Here is a 20640-nt window from a genome sequence, read left to right on the forward strand (position 1 = left end):
ATATTTATCAAGACGGTAATACCAAGCCCTTGGAGCCTGTTTTAGACCATAGAGAGCCTTTCTGAGTTTGCATACAAGTTTTTCATCATTTCCAAGAATGAATCTTTATGGTTGTTCAATATAGACTTCTTCTTCTAAGTCTCCATTAAGAAAGGAAGATTTTACATTCATTTGGTATTCTTTGAATTTCTGAAAACTAGAAAGAGCAAGAAACATTCTTATGGCTTCAAGTCTAGCAACAGGTGCAAAAGTTTCTTCAAAATCTATACCTTCTTGTTGAGCATATCCTTTGCAAACGATTCTAGCTTTGTTTCTAATAACTTCTCCATTTTCGTTCAGCTTGTTTTTGAATATCCATTTGGTTCCTATGATATTTTTATCATGAGGTCTAGGAACTAATTCCCAAGTATTATTCTTTTCAATTTGCTCAAGTTCTTCATTTATGGCCTTGACCCAACATTCATCTCTGCATGCTTCATTTACATTTTGAGGCTCAGTGGAAGATAGTAATGCTAGATAGCTTGAGGTTTCAGCAATAGTCCTTCTTGTCTGCACACCTGCCCCTTTTTCCCCCAAAATTTGAGTTTCTGGATGATTTTTCTGAACATACCTGGACGAGGTTTTTTCTTCTATCATTATCTCTTCTTCTTGTGCTTCATTGGTTTCTTCTTTAGAATCAGTGTGATTTGATGTAGGAAAATGATCCTCATCTTCTTCATTGTCATAATCTTTGGTTTTTATCTATTTTGGAATTTTGCATGCTTCATCAACCACAACATCAATACTTTCAATAATTTTCCCAAGTCTTTTATTATAACATTTATATCCTTTACTTCGAGAAGAGTAGCCAAGAATAATACCTTCATCTGCTCTGGGTTCAAAATTACCAAGTTTTTCATCAGTCCTTTTGATGTAACATTTGCTTCCAAAAACTTTGAAGTATTTTACAGTAGGAGTCTTACCATACCAAAGTTCATGTGGAGTTTGATTGTTGTTTACTCGAACATTTGCTTGGTTGAGAATAGTGACGGCGACAAATGCAACTTCACCCCAAAAAGTTGCAGGAGTTCTAGGTTCATCTATCATAGCACGAGCCATTTTTTGAACAGTTCTGTTCATCCTTTATACCACTCCATTTTACTAAGGAGTCCTTTCAGTGGAGAACTCCCTTTTTATTCCATGTTGTTCACAAAAGTCAAAGAATTCATCTGAGGTAAGTTCCCCTCCTCGATTAGATCTGAGGCATTTGATTTTGCGATATGATTCATTTTCAACCAAAGCTTTGAAGGCCTTGAACTTTTCAAATGCCTCATCTTTATGCTTTAGAAGACCTATCCAACACATTCTGGAAAAATCATCAATGAAAAATATAAAGTATTCTTCTCCACGAGGTGAGTTTTTCCTTGACTGTCCACATAAATCAGTATGAACAAGTTCAAGAGGCTTACTATCTGCTCCTTCCTTTTCGATGAAGTGAGATCTGGTTTGCTTACCGAATTGATATGATTTGCATATAGTATTTTCAGGAATGTTGATATCTGGAATATCACGAACAGCCTAGAATCTGCATGCTTTTCTTATCTGAGAAAAGCTTAGATGTCCCAATCTTCTATGCCATAGCCAGTTTTCATCATTTTTGCTTAGATACCATTGTTTTTGTCCTCCCTTGAGTATGTATAGGTTGTTTGGAGTTCTTGTACCTTTGATCACGGTTTCTCTTGTATCAAGCTCACGAAAAACACATCCATTTGATCGAAACACTACTTCATTTCCTTGATCACACATTTGACTCACACTCAATAGGTTATGCTTTAAGCCATCAACATACATAACATTCCCAGCTTTAACTTTTTCTTTCAAGAAAACAAAGCCTTTACCTTTTATGACAACAGGAGTGTCGTTTCCAAATGAGACACTCTTTTCCTTTTCTAAGGCATTATATGAGTGTAGTTTTTCTTTGTCACCTGTCATGTGTTTTGAGCATCCACTGTCGATGTACCACTGGTTTTCTTGTCCTTCTTCATACAAGGCTATACCACATCTTTCTATTTGCAGTTATTTCTTTCTCCATATTTTGGGATTTAATGGAGTTTGCTCCTTTTGAGATATTTTCCGAAATTTACTCTTGCATTTAGATTCTTCATGGCCAAAGTTGTTACAGATTGAGCATTCTATTTCATTTTCAAGAAGAGAAAAGTTATTATAGGAACTTTACTTGATCCATGTCACATTCCTTTGATTTCGTGATTCTCTAGTCATGATGGTTTTGTAAGCAACACATTGAGCAGCTTTGTGTCCAAAATTATGACATGAGAAACATTGACCAAAGAAGTTCTTGCAATTATCGAATCAACTAACCTGGTGATTGTAGTTTCTATTGATATTCATCTTTGAAGCAAATTGAGTACGATTTACCTGAGGTAGGTTGTGGCTTCTATTCATCCTTGAAGTAAATTGAGCCTGATTTACCTGATGATCTACTTTATGCCTTTGCTGACGATTGTCAAACTGTCCACTTCTCTTTGCTGCATCAAGATAGTTTTAGTGGAGGTTGACGGCTTCTGTGATTGATATGCTTCTTTAGTATATCCAAGACCTGTCTTTATTAGAGGAGAACAGTTCACTTTGATAATTTCATTTAAGGTTTCTGATCCTTTAGCAAATCTAAGATTGAGAGCTTTTTTTTCTCAAGATTCTTTCTTAGACCCACAATTTCACATTCTAGTTTTTCATTGTGTTTTTCTCTTTCAGCAAGTTGGTATGTCAAGGTATCTATAATCATATTCTTTTCTTCTAAATATATTTTGAGTTTAGAGATTTCTTCATAGAGGTCATCTTCATCTAAAGCATCTCAGAAACCATCATCTTCATAAGCCATCAAAAGTCTATAGTCATTACTATTTTCATCTTCATCACTATTTGATAAACCATTGCTATCTTCATGAGTATAGTAGCTCTTTTTACTTACACTTTGTTTTCTATTCCATTTTTCATATTCCTTCCCTTTATCATTTTTATCTTTGTGAGGACATTTAGCAGCATAATGACCGACTCTAGCACAGGCAAAACATTTGAAAGGTAGTTTACCTCTGAATCTTCTGGAACCCCGTTGAAGATTTTTGACAAAGTTTACTTCCTCTTCTTCTTTTGAAATATGTCATGATTCATTGATTTCTTCTTTTCCTTTTGCTGAAGCTTTAAATGCGGCTTCTCTCATATCTAAAGGACCTACTTTTCTCATCTCAAAGGCAGTTAAGATTCTATGAAGTTGTGTCATAGTAATAGTATGTAGATCCTGCTTTTCTTCTATGGCAGATACTTTTGATTCAAATTTAGCAGACAAGGATCTTAAAACTTTTTCAACTAAGGTAACTTCCTTTGTCTCTTCACCCAAATTCTTCATGCAATTAACAACCTCATCTATACGTAAGAAGTAACTAGCTATACTTTCATCATTGTGCATCTTAAGAGTTTCATATTGAATTCTGAGAGTTTGCAGTTTATCACGTTTTACCTGAGAGTCTCCTTCGTAGATTAGAACGATTTTTTCCCATATTTCTTTGGCTGATTTGAGCTGCATAACTTTGACAAACTCTGATTGTGACATACTTCCCAATATTAATGTATTGACAGCCTTGGCATTGGTTTCATATTGCTTTTTACCTACCGTATTTGTAGGAATTGCTGATGGAAATGTATATCCTCCTTCCACGATTTCCCAGGCATCTGTTCCAAGTGATTGAATATAGGTTGTGGTTCTTACCTTCCAATAAACAAAGTTTCTCCCATCAAAGATTGGCGGTCTAATGGATATCCTGCTTTCTTGATTACTCATGATGTTGGATCTTCCTTCAAGCGATCAAGCTTCTTCTGAAGGACCTGCTTCGATACCAATTATTGGAAATAATACTAAGAGGGGGGGTGAATTAGTATTATCAGATCAATAATTTAATTTTCAAAAATTTATTTATATACGCTACTTCAGCTTAGTGAACTAGCGTGTACACGCAACTATACTTAATGCAACTAGCGTATATGCAGAGATCTTTAGATTTACCCAAATTATCATGTATTGAACTTTAATCAGTATATCAGGAATTCATTAGACAGTGTAGTAAAAGAAGAATAAAGCATAACACATAAGCAACACACAAGAACACCAAGATATAAGATGGAAACCCAATGTGGGTAAAAACCACCTACTGTTGTCGTCTCTGTCTTCTTTTAATAATAAGAAAATTTTGTTTACAATTTTTGTACTGGTGCAGTCTTATACTAGTACGCAGGCTTCTACCTGCAGAAGGCTACAACCTTCTCTCATTCTCCAGCTTCTACTAGAAGGGAGCTACAACCCTCTAGCTCTTGTACTAGCTGATATATTTACTAGTACGTAGGTGTCGGCCTACAGAAGGCTACAACCTTCTCTTTTCTACCAGGGACCACGTTTCATAAATTTTCAGGCTGGATCCATCAACAACATCGTTCAATCATCAAATATATATGCATCAACCAATCTCCTTTTGATCAACCACAACCGAATCAATCAATCACTTTGACAACCCATCAATCTAATCATTCAGAATTCTATCACCAGAATACAGTAACCAGAACCCAAGCCAGAACCCAGAACAGTGCAACAACAAACATAAGCAACTAAAACATATTTTATAAGGTATACGTTACTTCCATGTGTCGAACCTGCGTGTATACGTGCTTTCCTCAAAGTGAACCAGTGTACAGATCTATAAATCAAATTTATGATGTATACGTTGCTTTGATATGCAGAACCAGCGTGTATATGCTCCTTTTCTAAAGTGAACATGCGTACAGATCTGTAAATGATGATTTAAACATTACAACTATTCCAGACTTCATTCATACCCAGATCATCATATTTACAGACTACAACATGCGCCAGTTATTCAGATACGTGATCAAACCACATAAATATAATTCACTTCAAACCTTAAGATCATGATACATCATTAGATCTTATCCTTCATCAAACGCTAAGTTTCATCCTTGGTTCAGATCAAGCACAGCACCATAAGCCAATAACCTACATATTAGATCTCACACTTCATCAGATATTCGATACTTGCACACATTGGCCTAATGATCTTTTCCTCCTTTTATAGTCTTAGGCCTTTCTCAATACCATGGACCAAAACCACCTAGGACCAATACCTTGGACCAAATACCTAGGGTCAATACCTCGGACCAAAAACCTTGGACCAATACCATGGACCAAATACTTCGGACCAAAAATTTAGTTTTCCAAGGTATACGCGCTTTTCCTTCTGTGAAAGTGCATGTGTACGCATACACGGCTTGTATACAGTGAACCTGCGTGTATACGCAGCTTGGTTAATGGTGAACCTACGTGTATACATACCTTGGTTAATAGTGAACCTGCGTATACCTCTCTTTCTTCATTCTGTGAAGACTGATCTGTCATTCTTTTTTGTTTACCTGCTATATTGTGATATTTCATCTGAGTGAGTTGCCTTCTAAACTGATTCCCTGAAGCTACCCTACATTTCATCACATCTGTAAACACTAATGTCATGCATTCTGTCACATCTGATATCTCTTCTGTAGATTCTTCTAGTTACCATATACAAGTGAGTTGCTCTGCTACAAGTGGGTTGCCATCAAGTACAACACATACATCATAATGCCAACAAAAAAATGTCGTTTGATGCCTCAAACTTCTCCTGGAAGGTTTCAGACCTCGTTTCGGCAAACTGGGACCCGTTGGTAAAAACAGTCTCGTGAGCTTATTCCTCCACCTTTTCCACTCCAAATACATCGAGATGGATGAAAAACAATATAATTATCCAATTCAAATCATTTAACCCTTTATAACTTGGATTGAGACTTGTGAAACTTTTAATGACTTGAACTTTCAAATGTACCCCTAGATATCTTTTTATAATATTATCTCTTATGATTTGTATAATTTGTAACTATGGTCGGTCTTCATAATGTATATTTGGCCACTTGATGTATTTGTATTGATTATTATAAATCATATATTTTAAATGCTAGAGTCAAAAGAAAAATATATTTTGAAAAGTCCCATTGAGACTTTTAAAGAAGAAAATTTGAATTTTAAAATTGAAATTTTTGGCTCCAAGTTTTTCAAGTCAACCTCCCTCCCAACAGATCACTATATAAAGGCAGCTCAACCTCATTCTCTTGGCACCAATTCACACTCTCTTGTGAAGACAATTTTTGGGCATCTTAATGAAGATCAAGAAGGACAAGGAGGACAAAAAAAAGATGAATTATCTCTCTCTCTCTCACACTCGCATTTTTGGATAGTCTCTTCTTCTGGTTCACAGTTTTTCTAAGTAGTTTTGTTGTAGGGGATCAAAATTTTGGGCAGTCGTAGGGCCCGAAATTCTTGGATAGATAGAAGCTACAGGAGGGCATAATTATGGGTTAGATCAGGAAGAGCAAAATTTTGGATCAGATTGGGAGGCTAGACTTGGATGGGTTGACCAATTTTGACCATAGGTCTAGGTGTGTCTTTTGTTGAACATAAAAAGTTCTCTATTGAAAAGGTTATTGTGCCTTTCCCCTTGGGTTTTCCCAGAGTAAATCTTGTCTTCCTTTTGTGCATTGTGATATCTATTATTTTATTATTCTTATATGGTTGACTTTCTGAAGTATAATTGTTGAATGATATATTGGAATAATTTAAAAGAAGATCAACATCAAAAGTAATTATCAGTATTTCAGAAATATTGTTCTAGTCTATATTGCACTTAGAAAATAAACATGATTTCCGTTTATGACATATGCCCACTTAATTTTTTGTTTTATTTACCCCTTATAACCTAACATTTTTCTTCAAATGGGGATTTATATGTTTATAATTTATTTTTATTGTATTGAGAGGAAATCTATAGCTTGGTATAGGGGATATGTGTAGGCATTATATGTTAACTGCAATGTAAGTATGCCAACATTTTTTAAATGTCAACTCTACTACACATTACATATGGTTGAGATACATATATAAAAATATATAGAGGAAAAACTAACTAAACACAATTAAATGTTGACTTCAACAAATCAAAAGTAAATGTATAACTAAATATACAACATATAATATATCAATCAACCACTCACTCACTCATTGTGATAGTCCCGCTCACTGAGTTTATCTGTTGGATTACCCAGTAAAAAAATTCTTTGAATACCTTTTTTTCTCCTGTGTTCTAATTTTTGGGTTTTCTGACATTATGAGCTAAATGGAAGTCTGTTGATTATACTTTTTTGTAAGGTTCAAGTCGTTGATCAAATTGACTTGTGCATGAACATCACTATGACATGCAATCATGTTTTTTTCTTGATTTGTGTTATATTGTTGTTTTGTTCATCGTTATTATATATGCATAGAGACAATAGTAAGAACTTTGTGTGTAATTTGTCTTGAGAAAATAAAGATGATCACATCAATGTATAGTCTAGGTTTGTTTTGGAGCAGGCACCCTCCATATAGTTTGTGTTGAGAAATTTTATAAGAAGCCTATGTAGAGTATCAATCTATTTTACTACATCCAAGTTGTTATTATATTCATTGATCCTATTATGATTCTTGGAAAAATAATTATGTGATTATCACTAATATTGCTCCCACAAGAATCCTAGATCTTCACACCCAAATCGGTTGGATATATCTCGCTTCAAGGGAAGAAAGCAATAAACTCCTGACCTCCAAAAATGGTGAAATTGGAATCTCATGCATTGATAGAGGCTCTTAACGTAAGAATTTTTGGCTTTGGCTAGTGGATACTAGTTATCTCACATGGATTTGGGGGAAACCAATTGATGTGGCTTTTAATGTAAGAGTATTTAGCTTTGGCGAGTGGATATTAGTTCTCTCACACAGATTTGGGGTTGACCAGTCGATGTGGAAAGATATTCTACCATACATTTCTCACCATTTTATATGATCTTACAATAGACAAGTGTGTGTACATATGTCATTGAGTTTCTAGAATGGTGGGATATTATTGTGTGCTTCCCTAAGGTAAAGAACCAAACTATAGGCACTAAAGTTGTAATCTCCATAAACTTTCCTCTATTTTTTTTGCAATTAGTCATATAAGCATTGTTGTTGTTTCCTCAGGTATTTGAACGATGGATCCTATGAAGGAGGAATTGAATGTGGATATATCGATGGACTTTTTGGTGCAATAAAATCCAACTATTCAGCATGGGTTTCAGGGATTGTTCCTTTGCTAAATGGCATTGATAATGTTGATAAATATAGGGGCAACTAGATTAGGTGATTTTTCTTATTTTGGTAATTGATTTTGATTTATTTTTACTTAACTTGATTAGCTTCTTCTTTCACCTCATTATTTTTAGTATTATCTTCATCAAATAGCTACTAAACCATAAAGAAAAATAAGGCAAAGGACACAATATAGGCGATCAGCCAGGGCCAAAACCTCTCCAACTGAGAGGAAAACCCGCAAAAATTCTTCTCTTCAAGTAGAATCTTCAATTAACGAATTCAAATACATATGACCCTTGACCAAGACCCTCTGAAGTCAAGTCAAACCTTTCTTCCTTGATGAGCTTTCCTTCCATCACCTTCTGCAATTTCGATCTCCCAACAAATTCTTCTACAACTTTGACCTACCCAGCAAACTCTTCTACAACTTCGACCTGCCCAGCAAATTATTTTGCAACTATGACCTACCCAACAAATTCTTATGCAACTTCTACCTTCCCAACAAATTCTTCTAGAACTTTGACATACCCAACAAATTCTTCTGGAATCTCGACCCATCAGTTTCTTCCTAGCACTTCATCTTACCCAACAGCACTTTGACTTTCTATGGACTTGCCTAGCAACTTTCTAGCATTTCGACTTACCCAACATCTTTCCAACACTTCAACTTTCCCAACATCTTTTCAACGCTTTGATTTTCCCAGAAATTTTAGAACCGCTAGCACGAGAGAGAGAGAGAGAGAGAGAGAGAGAGCCCAAAACTTAGATCTTGCTCTTCTTCTTCTTTTTCTTCCTTTTCTATCTACTTCCTTGAGGAGATCGAATTTTCTTGAGAGTGTGTCCAAATGAGGTTGAGTTCCTTCTTATTTATAGGATTTTGAGTGGTACAAATTGTTATATTTAGGTTGACTTGTCCCTTCATGTAGGTTGGCTTGATCTTTTCACCATGATGAGGTCTTGGAGGGTCTTTTGAATTTCCTTTGACAAAAATAATTTTTCTTTACAATATGTAACATCCCCAAAAGGTTCTTTCATACATGACATTGACTCATTTGACTTGTAGACTCAATGACAAGCCCTAGAAGCACATAATGGGTGCTTGACCTAAACATAAATTTCTCTTAAGCATGAAACCCATGCCTCAAGAATAATAATAATAAATTTATTTTTCTCTTTTCATTAAACACATAAAATCATGATTACATATGTCATTATGAAGACCAAACCTAGTTACATGTTTCAACATTCCCTCTTAACTAGGGAGGTATTCATAAGCCATACAAGGTACTTGGAAATTCTCAATCTAAATAATTCTCATAAGAAGATTCAGATTGGTAACCCATATGTTTAGCATCATATCATCCAATATTGTCACATAGCAAGGCCTCGACTAACATATATATCTCTCCACAAGATTAGAGCACAATGCTGGCAAGACCAATGACTTATAGACACCATCATCATTATCTCTCAAGGTACATACCCCACCCAAGTGTTAATAGAGAATGTCCTTCCAAGACTATTCTTATCTTGGATTCCCAGTCCTCAAAGAATATTGGTCCTCTTCTACTACTCTTATCTTGGATGCCCTACCTCATCCTCAAAGAGTATCAGATGTCAGATGTTTACCCAATCCTCCATTATTTCTTTCCAAAGTGGAGAAAATAATGATGTTTCTATCTCTCCCTCTCAACTAGGGAGGATATACCCATTCTTATAAAAGGAATGTACCCAAGATCCCTCTTATTTAGGTACTTGTCCAAGACCCCTCTTAACGAAGGACTTCCTTCTAGCAGCTTTCTTCTCTAGGTGGAGATCATGGGACTATAAATTGCTTTTGGGGATCCTTCTTGCTATGTCATGAAGTTCATCTTAAACATTATGGAGACTTCATCTTTCATAGGGCATCGACCATCCATAACTTTCCTTCATGAACCACATCAATCATGTCATCCTTCTCTCTGTCAAAAAGTGATCCTCTAGTCCCCATCTAGATTTTTCCTCATACAGCAACCTCTTTCAACTCATGTTTCCTCTAGGATATTCCATCCAATCACATGAGTGCTAGTTGTAGATGACATCTACAAGTCTCTTTTCATTAGCTCAATATCAACCCACATAGATGTTGTTTAAAAATAAAAAATGAACATCAAATCAAAGTTACCTTTTCTAATGGCCTTTCATTATGACGTCTTGCTTTCCTACAACATCTTGCACATTCATAAACACATCTCCAAGACTTCATGTGTCAAGGGTCTTCTTTCTTTTACAGACCTTATCAAGGTCTTCATACCTTCTTCATGGAGATGTTACATCAGATTCTTTATCGGATGTTGATTCCTTATCTTATGAGACCATAGTTGCAATTTTTATGATCTCTTCTTCCTTCCTTCACATATTGCTTCCCCTGGAACTTCTTGACAAAGTTCCTTCATCATGATTGTCAACCACCTCATATTCCATATGAGGACATATTATGTTGATTTCATCTTGTCAATATGTGAACCTTGTTTTCATGCATTTTTCAAAGGAAGAGATATCCTTTCTTTTGATCATGCTCGTGAAATTTTATCATGTTATCTGCAACTATATGATGACATTACTTAACTTATCAAACATATACATACCTCTTTCCTCCTTTTGGTCATCTAGACTTCCTTCGGCAGCTTCCTTTTCTTGATTAAGAGTACTTCAATCAACTTGACTTGTTGCACTTTTTAAGTTATGGTATGTTCTATGCTTATAACAGTTTACTTCTTTTCCTTATTATATTCCACATATTAGAAATCACATGTACATAAAGTAAAGTGCAGATAGAACATTAAACGATCAACAGAAAACAAGCGAAGACAAGAGACACAAGATGTGGCAGCTAGCCAAGGACAAACCCCACAATGTGTGGGGAAACCCTTTGATCAAATCTTCTTTTATCTTCAATAATTCAGCAGAGAGAAATAGTAAAATAAATCTGATTCATATCAGCAGTAGCAAACCCTAGATCAACAGCATCAGCATTAGCGGCTTCATCATCAAACTAGGGCAGACGATATCTCACAAACCAACTGTCGGATCGGCTTGATTCCACCACCAAAAGTTGCGGATTCCAGAGGAGGTTCAAATGAACCTACAATATAGTTCAGATGAGGAGATCTTCTAGTCCATGTAGGTCAAACTTTACTTTTGTAGTTACAGCTTCAATTTCGGCAGCTTCTCGCTTCAAACTAGGGCAGCCGATATCTTGCAAACCATCTGTCAGATTGACTTGATTCCACCACCAAAAGTTGCGGCTTTCAGAGGAGGTTCAGATGAACCTATAGCATAGTTCAAATGAGGAGATCTTCTAGTCCATGTAGGTCAATCTTTACTTCTACAGTTGCAACTTCAATTTCGGCAGCTTCCGGCTTCAAACTGTGTGAGGGAGAGACCCTTTTCTGTGCAGTAGAGAAGAGACTCTTTTCTGTGCAGTAGAGAGAGAGATGTGATGAGATGAGTGAGTCCAAATGAGGAAAATTCCTCATGTATTTATACAAATTTTGGTGTTTGAATAGATGTGAACTGTTGGGCTTCTGAGCCTACATGAGTTGTAGGTCGGCTTGATAATAATTCCATAATCAAAATAAATTCATATCTCCATGAATACTTATGGAATCAGATGATCCTTATATCAATCCTACACCTCTCGACTAGAGGAATCTAATAAAAATATTATCAGCCATGAATAAGATGACCCACATGAAGTTTTTCCCTAGTTGCCAATTTTAACACTCCCTCTCAACTAGGGAGAACTTCATCTGCAATCTGTCTATCGGTCATTACTATTCATCCATCAAATGCATTGCCCTGTACAACCTGTCCCTTGCCCTTCTCTGCTCTATTCTGCCTGTTTTGCTTTGTCTTGTTCTGCCCTATACTGATCTGTATTTTTTTGCTATGTTCTGCTTTGCTCTTGCATTGTTCTGTTCTACTCTGCTTTTGTCCGAATTATGAAGAAGAAGAAATGATCGAGGATGTATCATACTGACTCAAAGTCAGTATCATAGTATGTACCACTGGTCCCAGACTAGTCTCAACCAACCCGAAGTCAGTGTCATAGTGAGTACAACTCCACTGGTCCCAGACAAGTATCATCCTCCACTAACTCAAAGTCAATCTCAGAGTGCGTACCACTGGTCCCAAACTAGTCTCAACCGACCCCAAGTCAGTTTCATAGTAAGTACCACTCCTACCACTAGTCCCAAACCAGTATCGCAGTCTCAAAGAGTGTACCACTAGTCCCAGACCAATCTCAACCGACCCGAAGTCAGCGTCATAGTATGTACCACTCTCACTGGTCCCAGACCAGTACTGCACTGACACGAAGTCAGTCTCAGAGTATGTACCACTGGTCCCAAACCAGTCTCAACCGACCCGAAGTCAGTGTCATAGTATGGTACAACTCCTACCACTGGTCCCAGACCAGTATGATTTATCCCAGATCAATGGAGGTCATCCTAGCGTAGGGAGTACGGTAGATACAACAATGCGTCCATTGGTACTACTATGGTCCCTAACTTCATTTCCCTGCTCATTGATCAGATGAGAGGTACTTCCCATGAGTCCCAAACTGCATGGGTAAGATGCCTCGACAGGAGAACTAATCAATCCTGTCCTCACAGGAGAACACATCAATCCAGGCCTCACAGGAGAACACATCAATCTTGCTACAATCGCCATGGAGAACACATCAATCTAGGCCTCACAGGAGAACACATCAATCCTGCTACAATTGCCATGGAGAACACATAAATCCATGCCTCACAGGAGAACTAATCAGCCTGCTACACAGGAGAGCGAATCATCTTGTCCCACAAGAGAGCGAATCATCTTGTCCCACAAGAGAGCGAATCATCTTGTTCCAGTGCACACCACTAGGGGAGGGTGAGTCACCCTGTGGTCGTATGTTGCTCCAGTAAGAACCGCAAGCCCTCAGAGCTCCCAGAGCTCAATGTATGCAACATACAGGACCCTTGTACAAGGGTTTCTTGACGACTCCAAGTTGTTTGGGAAAATCACAGATTAGATCTTTCCTCAGGGCTTTGACAAGGTGTATCGACCTATACATCATCTTAATGCAGTGGAGCCTCCTTGCTCATCGAATTACCATATCCTAGATGATGTCTATCTGCTGGAGAAATCGACGAATACGGGATTCCTCAACAATTGAATCCCACCTCTGGTTGTTACAAAGAATCACAGTGGTATCTAATGTAAATCCAAACAGCTCACTGAAGAGCTTTCGCAACCAGACTGCCTCATAGAAGGCCATGCTAGCAGCAATATATTATGCTTCGGCGGTGCTCAAAGCCACCAACTTTTGCTTTCTGCTCATCTAGGATATTGAAGTAGATCCCAAGATGAAATAGCACCCAGAAGTGCTCTTATGGTCCACCACACTGCCTGCCCAATCAGCATCATTATATCCAAGTAGTCTCACATCTTCGGTAGTGTATCTTAACCCATTAGTAATTATGCCATGAAGATATCTCAGAAGATTCTTGGCATCAATCCAGTGAGGCTCAACCAAATATGAGCTCACAATGCTAACTGCAAAACATATGTTCGAGGTTCACCAAGAACATCAACATGAATGAGTCTATGAAACTCAGAGGCATTTCCCAAATCTTGTCTGACATCACTACCATGTAACTTCTAAAATTTAAGATTTTCGAGGTAGTCACAGGCTTGCAGTCCATCATACCGAATCTTTCCAATATCTTTACCACATATTTTCCTCAAGATAGGAAAAATTCCCTTGGCTTCTGCCACACTTCAAGTCCTTTGTCCTTCATTTCAAATTCAGAAGCCAACTCCCTCTTACATTTGTGAATGAGAGGGTATGCGCCTATTAGAAAGAGGTCATCTTCATACAACACCAGTATGAGAGGCTTGTCATCTTCAACCTTAAAGTAAAGTTTAGGATCGGCTTCACTCCTAGTGAATCCCAGCTTCATCAAGTAACTATCGATCCTCTCATACCATGCTGGGGGTGCTTGCTTCAGCCCATAGAGAGCCTTCTTCAACCTGCATACATGATATTTTTTATCATAAATCTCAAATCCTTCAGGTTTCTCCACGTAGACCTCTTCTTTGATCGAACCATGCAAGAATGCGGTCTTGACATCCATCTGATGTAGGTTCCATCCTTTTGAAGCCACAAGGGCTATGATCAAGTAGATGGTCATATATCTGGTAATAGGTGCAAATATCATATCATAGTCTATACCTTCCTTTAGGGAGAAACCACGAGCAACAAAACGAGCCTTATACTTTTCCATACTTTCATCTGCTGCATGCTTTATCTTGTAAAGCCATTTAGAAGTGACAATTGTCTTGTCCTAGGGTTTGGGAACTACTTCCCATACATCATTCTCCATAATAGACTCATATTCTTTGGTCATAGCATCCTTCCATACATGATGCTTGACGGCATCTGAGAATGATGGAGGCTCATTTTGTATGAATGTGCTCATGATGGTCAGGTATCCCTGATACTTGTTAGGTTTCTTACTTTCACAGAAGGTTCCTCGGGGTGCAACGTGTCCTTCAGCATCATCAAGTATCCCCCTAATCCATGAAGGCCTCTTCAGGTGGATAAATAAGATCTACGGGTTCCTCCACATCAGGAATTGTTACATCATCTACCCATAGAGACATCTTCCACAATCGTACGGTTCTTCCTTTCCACCACACCATTCTGCTCAGGAGTATGTGGTGTAGTAGTCTCCCTCTTAATGCTAGCCTCAGATATGCCTGAGTGAACCAACTGTAATATATCGGAGGTCTTGCTTTGGCTTGAGGGAAATGGTCCCCTTTTGAGCTTTCCTTCAGCACATCCTAGACATACACCTTCTTTCTCTACTCAGAATTCGGGCATCCCTGTCACCATTTGTCTTACACCGGGTAGAGATTTATAATGAAGGTGGGCAAACCTCTGATGCCAAAGTTCGGACTGAAGAGATGTGTCATAAGATATGACACCTAATGGACTTCCATCGACCTGATATAATGAATCAACACGAAACCCAAGAGTAAAGGCATCTTTAACATTATTTTTCCATATACGTACCTTGCCATCGTTGAAGGTTACCTTGTAGCCTTTGTCTTCCATTTCCGATATGGACACCAGGTTCTTTTTGAGGTCAGGTGCATTTAATACATGATGGAATTTCTAGCCTTCTTGAATGGTTGTCCTCTTCCTTGATTCCCAGCTCTACTCTTACCTTTGCTATTGAATTTGTCATTCCTTTGATTTCCATCAAAGGGATTTTGATCATCGTCTCGGTGTGAGTCTTTTCTATTATGGAACTCCCTTGCATAGTGACCTGCTTTATTGCAGATGTAACATCATCCTTTTCTTCCATCCTTAGGTCTAGCCTTTCCTTTTGATTTAGTCCTGGAATTATTTATTTTCTTAGTATGAGAAGAAAAGGCAGCAGGAGGACCTTTAGGCATGGGCATTTATTGCTCTTCTACCCTTGTTTCTTCTTGAATGCATCTAGCCATTAATTCCTCGAAACCAGGAATTACATTATTGTTCAGAAGAGTAGTCCTAAACACGTACCATTCGGATGGTAATCCTCCAAGAGTCGTGAGTGCCATTTCCCTATCAATAATAGTCTCCCCAATAGATAGGAGATTGTTCTTGATCTTGATGATTCTTAAGAAGTATCCTTGCATACTCTCATCTTTACCCTTCTTAATTTCCTTCAGCTTATTTCTAAGAAACAAAACTTGATTTGCATCATTTACTTTAAATAAACTCACCAGTCTATCGTAGATTTCCTTGGAGGTGTCCAGATCGGAGATGTAGGCCACCAAGCACTTGTCGATAGAGTCTCGAATGATCTTCTTTGTTTAGACTTCACCGGTTTTCCATTTGTTCTTGGTAGCAACATATGCATTTGATGGAGGCTCAACAATATTGCCTCTCACATGGTCCAACACTCCTTGATCCTCAAGGGTTAGATCGATAGACATCTTCCATCTGTGATAGTCAACTTTCTCACGGAGCTTGTCTTCGGCAGGAAAGAGTGTTGAGGACCCCATCGTTCTTTTAGGATAGCCTTGCCAATCTTCTCTTCGGTGAATGCTCTTGCTCTTGCTCGGGCTTTGTCTTCACCTCAGCTCCAATTCCATGTTAAGTTATGGTATGTTCTATGCTTATAACGGTTTACTTCTTTTCCTTATTATATTCCACAGATTAGCAATCACATGTACATAAAGTAAAGTGCAGATAGAACATTAAACGATCGACAGAAAACAAGCCAATACAAGAGACACGAGATATGGCGGCTAGCCAGGGACAAACCCCACAATGTGTGGGGAAACCCTTTTATCAAATCTTCTTTTATCTTCAATAATTTAGCAGAGAGAAATAGTACAATAAATCTGATTCATATCAGCAGTAGCAAACCCTAGATTAACAACATCAGCATTAGTGGCTTCATCATCAAACTAGGGTAGACGATATCTCACAAACCAACCGTCGGATTGGCTTGATTCCACCACCAAAAGTTGTAGCTTCCAGAGGAGGTTCAGATGAACCTACAATATAGTTCAAATGAGGAGATCTTCTAGTCCATGCAGGTCAAACTTTACTTCTGCAGTTGCAGCTTCAGTTTTCGGCAGCTTTTGGGTTCAAACTAGGGCAATGGATATCTTGCAAACCGTCCATCGGATTGACTTGATTCCACCACCAAAAGTTGCGGCTTTCAGAGGAGGTTCAGATGAACGTATAGTACAGTTCAGATAAGGAGATCTTCTAGTCCACTCAGGTCAATATTTACTTCTGCAGTTGCAGCTTCAGTTTTGGCAGCTTCTGGCTTCAAACTGTGTGAGGGAGAGACCCTTTTCTGTGCAGTAGAGAAGAGACTCTTTTCTACGCAGTAGAGAGAGAGAGAGAGAGAGATGTGTTGAGATGAGTGATTCTAAATGAGAAAAATTCCTCCTATATTTATACACAATGTTGGTGTTTGAATAGATGTGACTGTTGGGTTTCTGAGCCTACATGAGTTGTAGGTCGGCTTGATAATAATTCCATAATCAAAATAAATCCATATCTCCATGAATACTTATCGGAATCAGATGATATTTATATCAATCCTACACCTCTCAACGAGAGGAATCTAATAAAAATATTACCAGCCATGAATAAGATGACCCACATGAAGTTTTGCCCTAGTTGCCAATTTTAACAGCACTCCTTTGTCACCATACCATCATCGTTATAAACAATATATCCCACACAAGGTGGAATGATTAGTGAGACACTTACTTCTTCCAAGCAGAAGTGAACCTTCTAATGAAGATTCCAATAGAGGATCTAGACTATCCTCATTCGGCATAAGCTCCTTTCTCATGATGATGATGTATGATGATTTCATTCTATTACGATTGATGACTTTCTTTCAACTATATGCACTATACATGCTTTCAATGAGGTTACCATGAGCTATTTCCTTTATGTGATGATTGTTACATCTGTGTAGACTTCTACTTCTGTTATGATTTTCAAGCTTCTATAATGAGCTCTTGTTTCAATCGTATTCTTCTCCCATGATGCCATTTCCTAATATGATGCATCCTATGATACCTATTATTTACAAAACTAAAAATAACATAGTGGAGGATATTATCTCATTCATAGTAGAGATCTCTTACTTCTTCCTTCTTTGATTTCTTCTTCTCAAGTTCTTCCACTTCTTTGGTAATGTAGGATTATTCCCTTCCTCTTTTATTGTTGTCCTTCTTGAGTTTCAGAAAATCTCTCTTGTAGTTCCCATACTCATGACAGCCATAGCATTGGACCTTTGACATATTCTTCTTGTTATTTTTCTGAGGACCAAACCTTCCAAACTTTCCTTTCTTCTTAGCCATGGCAACAAATGCTTGGACTTGCTCGTTTTATCCTATATCACTTTTTGCCTTCAATCTAATTTATTCAATTTTACACAATGACCAAAGTTCATTGAATGGGTTGGCTTCCTTATTTCCAAGATGTTAGATGTGAAGTTGCCCCATTCCTCTGGAAATGTATTGAGCACTATGGTGGTCATTTCTTTATCAGGCATTATTTCTCCCAACTCTTGTAGTTGGTCTCTTATTTCTAAAACCTTCATAAAATATGGGGCTATTCCATCTTCCCTTGAGATCTTCATTTTTTACATCTTGTTCCTAAAAGATATCACTTCTCCTACGATACTTACGGAGAACAATTCTATTAACTTGTCATATATTTATTTTGATGTCTCCAACTTTACTACATAAGGTATGAGGGGATGCTTGATGGATTCAATGAAAATCCTTTGAGGCCTTACTTCCCTTTTCGTATACTTTTCTAGAGCTTGATATTATTCTTTTGGAGGCTTAGTAATTGATCCTTTAACATGTTCAATGACTTAATTTTCTATGAGCATCAAGTTTGTCTTATTCTTCCATGCAATAAAGTTTGATGACCCAAACAATTTGTTGCTTTCCTTGCAAAATGAAGTCATTTTATAACAAATTCAGTCTTAAATATAGAGGTACTTGTCAAGTGAAGATGCTCCTTGATTACAATATATTCAACTTGATGCCTTCTTGATTTTGATGATGATGTTGATACTAGAAGATATATTCTTGATGAAGATGTCTTCCTTCAAAAGTGATCCTTCAAAGAGAGGGAAATCACCTTGATTCCTTGATGATGATGACAATGCCTCTTCTTGTTTCCCTTGGATGTAGAGACTTAAATATGCTTCAATGATTAGTCCTTCTTTAATTTGAGGTAGGGTCCTATAGATCTTATCTTTGTGATGATGATGTGAGCTTCTTAAGAATGCTTCAAGTGTATAACCCTTCTTTGGATGAGCTAGGGTTTTGAGGTCTTCTTTCTTGGGATGTGATGATCCTTGAGATGAATGGTCCTTCTTGATGATTGATTCTCTTGATGATATTCTAGTGCTTCGACCCTTGAGTGGCCTTCTTTAAGTTGCTTTTCCTTGATGTAGTCACCTTAGCTCTAATACCATGTTGAGAAATCTAGGGGCGGCTAGGTTAGGTGATTTATCTTATTTTGATAATTGCTTGTGAATTTTTTTTACTTAACTTTATGAGATTATTATTTCACTTGATTATTATTAGTATTCTCTTCATTAAACATCTACCAAACCATAAATAACAATAAGACAAAGGACACAAGATATAGGAGATCAGCCAGGGCCAAAACCTTTCCAACTAAGAGGAAAACCCATGAAAATTATTCTCTTCTTATAGAATCTTCAATTGACGAATTCCAATACCTATTCCCCTTGACCAAGACTCTCTAATACAAGTCAAACCTTTCTTTATTGACAAAATTTTCCTTCCAACACCTTCTGCAACTTCGACCTTCCCAACAAATTCTTCTACAACTTCGACCTGCCCAGCTAATTCTTTTGTCACTTCTACCTACCTAGCAAATTCTTCTCGAACTTCAACCTACACAGAAAATTCTTCTAGAATTTCAACCAAGCAGTTTCTTCCTAGCACTTCGTCTTTCCCAACAACACTTCGACTTCCCAGCTCTTTAACTTTCCCAGCAGCTTTCCAACACTTCTACTTTCCCAGCAGCTCTCCAGCACTTTGATTTACCTAGTAACTGTAGAAACCCTAGCATGAGAGAGAGAGAAAGAGAAGCCCAAAACTTAGATCTTGCTCTTCTTGTTATTTTTCATCCTTTTCCAACTACTTTCTTGAGGAGACCGAACTTGCTTAAGAGTGTGTCCAAATGAGGTCGAGTTCCTTCTTATTTATAGGATTTTGAGGGTTACGAATTGCTATATTTAGGCAAACGTGTCCCTTCATGTAGGTTGACTTGATCTTTGCACCATGATGAGGTCTTGGAGGGTCTTTTGACTTTATTTTGACTTAAATAATTTTTCCTTACAATATGTAACATGACCAAAAGTGTCTTTCATACATGACAATGACTCAACTGACTTGTAGACTCAATGACAAACCCTAGAAGCACTTAATGGGTGCTTGATGTAAACAAAAATTTCCATTGAGCATGAAACTCGTGCCTCAAGAATAACAATAATAAATTTATTTTTCTATTTTCATTAAATACATAAAATCATGATTACATATGTCATTATGAATATCGAACCTGGTTACATATTTTAATAGATAAGCCCTCGTTCGTGAAGGAATTCACTATAAAAATGATGAATATGAAGCTTGAAATCACACTTACGGTTGCTAAAACCATTTTCGAGAGTGATTTAAGAAGCATATTATGCAATGTGAAGATACGATGTAGCATCATCTAGACTAGGAAGGACATGGTAGTTCCATCAAGCTTCTCATATTACATGCAAAACAAAATA

The sequence above is a fragment of the Pinus tabuliformis genome, chromosome 8 (genome assembly GCF_031772625.1).
Source record: "Pinus tabuliformis cultivar Carrire ecotype Pingquan chromosome 8, CPIR1, whole genome shotgun sequence".
Lineage (NCBI taxonomy): Eukaryota > Viridiplantae > Streptophyta > Pinopsida > Pinales > Pinaceae > Pinus > Pinus tabuliformis.